Source organism: Triticum aestivum, chromosome 2D (genome assembly GCF_018294505.1).
Source record: "Triticum aestivum cultivar Chinese Spring chromosome 2D, IWGSC CS RefSeq v2.1, whole genome shotgun sequence".
In the NCBI taxonomy this organism is placed as follows: domain Eukaryota; kingdom Viridiplantae; phylum Streptophyta; class Magnoliopsida; order Poales; family Poaceae; genus Triticum; species Triticum aestivum.
In genome coordinates this window covers 38,623,035-38,627,336 of record NC_057799.1, presented here as the reverse complement: position 1 = coordinate 38,627,336, position 4,302 = coordinate 38,623,035, and positions in this window count along the sequence as shown.

The following is a 4,302-nucleotide window of genomic DNA, read 5'->3' as shown; positions in this document are numbered from 1 at the left end:
CCCGACCACTGTAGAAGATAGAGAGAAGATGAAAGATGTCCCCTATGCTTCAGCCATAGGCTCTATCATGTATGCAATGCTGTGTACCAGACCTGATGTATGCCTTGCTATAAGTCTAGCAGGAAGGTACCAAAGTAATCCAGGAGTGGATCACTGGACAATGGTCAAGAACATCCTAAAATACCTGAAAAGGACTAAGGATATGTTTCTCGTATATGGAGGTGACAAAGAGCTCATCGTAAATGGTTACGTTGATGCAAGCTTTGACACTGATCCGGACGATTCTAAATCGCAAACCGGATACGTATTTACATTGAATGATGGAGCTGTCAGTTGGTGCAGTTCTAAACAAAGCGTCGTGGCGGGATCTACATGTGAAGCCGAGTACATAGCTGCTTCGGAAGCAGCAAATGAAGGAGTCTGGATGAACGAGTTCATATCCGATCTAGGTGTCATACCTAGTGCATCGGGTCCTATGAAAATCTTTTCTGACAATACTGGTGCAATTGCCTTGGCAAAGGAATCCAGATTTCACAAGAGAACCAAGCACATCAAAAGACGCTTCAATTCCATCCGGGATTTAGTCCAGGTGGGAGACATAGAAATTTGCAAGATACATACGGATCTGAATGTTGCAGACCCGTTGACTAAGCCTCTTCCACGAGCAAAACATGATCAGCACCAAGGCTCCATGGGTGTAAGAATCATTACTGTGTGATCTAGATTATTGACTCTAGTGCAAGTGGGAGACTGAAGGAAATATGCCCTAGAGGCAATAATAAAGTATTATTTATTTCCTTGTATCATGATAAATGTTTATTATTCATGCTAGAATTGTATTAACCGGAAACATAATACATGTGTGAATATATAGACAAACAGAGTGTCACTAGTATGCCTCTACTTGACTAGCTCGTTAATCAAAGATGGTTATGTTTCCTAGCCATAGACATAAGTTGTCATTTGATTAACGAGATCACCTCATTAGGAGAATGACGTGATTGACTTGACCCATTCCGTTAGCTTAGCACTTGATCGTTTAGTATGTTGCTATTGCTTTCTTCATGACTTATACATGTTCCTATGACTATGAGATTATGCAACTCCCGTTTACCGGAGGAACACTTTGTGTGCTACCAAACGTCACAACGTAAATGGGTGATTATAAAGGTGCTCTACAGGTGTCTCCAAAGGTACTTGTTGGGTTGGCGTATTTCGAGATTAGGATTTGTCACTCCAATTGTCGGAGAGGTATCTCTGGGCCCACTCGGTAATGCACATCACTATAAGCCTTGCAAGCATTGTGACTAATGAGTTAGTTGCGGGATGATGTGTTACGGAACGAGTAAAGAGACTTGCCGGTAACGAGGTTGAACTAGGTATCGAGATACCGACGATCAAATCTCGGGCAAGTAACATACCGGTGACAAAGGGAACAACGCATGTTGTTATGCGGTCTGACAGATAAAGATCTTCGTAGAATATGTGGGAGCCAATATGGGCATCCAGGTCCCGCTATTGGTTATTGACCGGAGCCGTGTCTCGGTCATGTCTACATAGTTCTCGAACCCGTAGGGTCCGCACGCTTAACGTTACGATGACAGTTTTATTGAGTTTCGATGTACCGAAGGAGTTCGGAGTCCCAGATGAGATCGGGGATATGACGAGGAGTCTCGAAATGGTCGAGACGTAAAAATCGATATATTGGACGACTATATTCGGACTTCGGAATGGTTCCAAGTGATTCAGGTATTTTTCGAAGTACCGGAGAGTTACGGGAATTCGTATTGGACCTTAACGGGCCATACGGGAAAGGAGAGAAAGGCCTCAAAAGGTGGCCGCACCCCTCCCCATGGTCTGGTTCGAATTGGACTAGGGAAGGGGGGCGCACCCTTCCTTCTTTCTCCTTCCCCCTTCCCTTCTCCTACTCCCACAAGGAAAGGAGGAGTCCTACTCCCGGTGGGAGTAGGACTCCCCCCTATGGCGCGCCTCTCCCCTTGGCCGGCTGCCTTCCCCTTGCTCCTTTATATACGGGGGCAGGGGGGCACCCCAGAGACACAACAATTGATCCTTGAGATCTCTTAGTCGTGTGCGGTGCCCCCCTCCACCATATTACACCTCGATAATACCGTTGCGGAGCTTAGGCGAAGCCCTGCGTCGGTGGAACATCATCATCGTCACCACGCCGTCGTCCTGACGAAACTCTCCCTCAACACTCGGCTGGATCGGAGTTCGAGGGACGTCATCGAGCTGAACGTGTGTAGAACTCGGAGGTGCCGTACGTTCGGTACTTGATCGGTCGGATCATGAAGATTCAGCGTGGTTGCAATCCTCATGCCATGCGTTACTGACAACATTCATGAAGCCCGGCATGGAGACCCAAAAATTCTCAAATTTGAAGGAGCGGGGCCGCCGAGGGCCACTGTCATCCGCAAGGAGGAGAGGACAATGATCGGATAGCGACGAGGAGAGCGCATGAAGGACGTGAGAACTGAAACTGAGGTCCCAGTCTGTATTGCAGAAAAAGGAGTCAAGCTTGCAAAGGGTAGGGTTGGCACGTTCGTCGCTCCAAGTGAACCTTCTGTTCTGGAGGTGTATCTCGTTGAGCTCACACTCATGGAGAGTGTTGCGAAATCGGTTGATACGGCTACGGTTGATGTTTCGCTTGTTCTTGTCCCGAGCCCTGTATATTTGGTTAAAGTCGCCTAGAACCAGCCACTTCGTACCCGACGACGGCTTTTGAGCAAGAAGTTCGGAGAAAAAATCGTTCTTCAGAGAGGAGGCCGTGGGGCCATAAACGGCCGTGAGCTTGAAGGAAATGTTGGTGGCACGGACTAAGACAGTAGCGGAAAGGCAGAAGGTAGCAGCAACAACATCTGAGACCTGCACAGCCTCGTCATCCCAAAGAAGCAAAATGCCTCCTCTAGTTCCCACAGCCGGCCGCTGGGCAAAACTCTTGAGCCTAGCTCCCCCAAGAAAGGCAGCGGTAAACTGCTCCATGGCAGCAAGTTTGGTCTCCTGGAGACAAGCCAAATGACACGAAGTGGCAGCAATAGTTTCATGAACGGTAGCACGACGATCCGGGCAGTTAAGGCCCCTTACATTCCAGCAAATAAAATTAACAGGTTGTCCTAGCATTGGAAACCAAAAGACCCAAAGAACACAAAGCATCAGGAGGCAAGGCTCAAGCCACAGCCTCCTCATCGTGGTCCAGCGCAGCAGCACCTCCATGACTGATGAGAGCCTCTTCCACGCTAGCAGCATGAGCATCATCAATCTTGAAGAGGCCTCGCAGCGCATGCATGATATTTTCTAGCAGCTGGTCTTTGAATTGCAGCTCGAACTGGTCCAGAGCCATGGCAGTTACGTCTTCTCTGTCGCGGATGATGCCGATCGAGCGACAAACCAGCCCCTGCGCCTCCTTTGCCATAGACATGCCAAACCCCACTTTCTTCTTAGCTTGCACCCTAGCGCTGATGCGGCGCAGGGAGAGACCACCCTCGGAGGAGATGGTCATCCCTGCAAGAGTTTTGCGCCGCCTGGAAGGAGCTTTGACCGGAGAGGAAGTAGGAGACGGGAGCAGTGCCGGCGCCCTGGGCACAAACAGAGGCTCCAGGCCAGCAGGAATGACGCCCTCCCTGGCAACAGCCAGCGATGTCCTTGGTGTTGCTGCAGAGATGACAGAAGGCGTTGGCGAGTTCCCAAGCCCAGGGGGGTGCGAAGGAGACGGCGACGGCAGCGACAAACAAGCCGGACAACACAGGCTCGCCACCACAGGGCTGGCTGCCGCAACCCTGGCCACCATCGCAGCCACAGCTTCAGCAGAGCGGTCGTCAGCACGCCTGGAGCTCATCGGAGCAGGAAGAACCGAGGTGGGCGTCAGGGGAGGGGATGCCGGCGGCGTCAGGTTGTCGCTGGCGTGGCTCCGCACCGAGCGTGGCGACGGATGCCGAGAGGCAGCGCGGCCACGGCCAGCCTCCGCGGTCTGCGCCAACGCCACATCAGCGACAGTGGCGCCTCCTAGCCTAGCGGTTTGCACCAGCGCCGCCACGCACTCAGCAGCGGTAGGGGCTCCTCCCTGCCTGCGACGCCCATCGCGGCCGTCATGGCGATCCCCGCGGCGGTCGTCGCGCCGCCTCTGGTCGTCACGACGCTGGTCTTCATGCCGACCACCCCCACCCCTCCTGTCTCCAGCAGCGCGGGAGCGACTCCGAAAGATTCTGCCCGCCCAGGAGCCGCGGTCGTCCTGACGACCACGCTGGTCGTCATCATCTCTGCGCCCATTGCGGTCTTCATGATCGT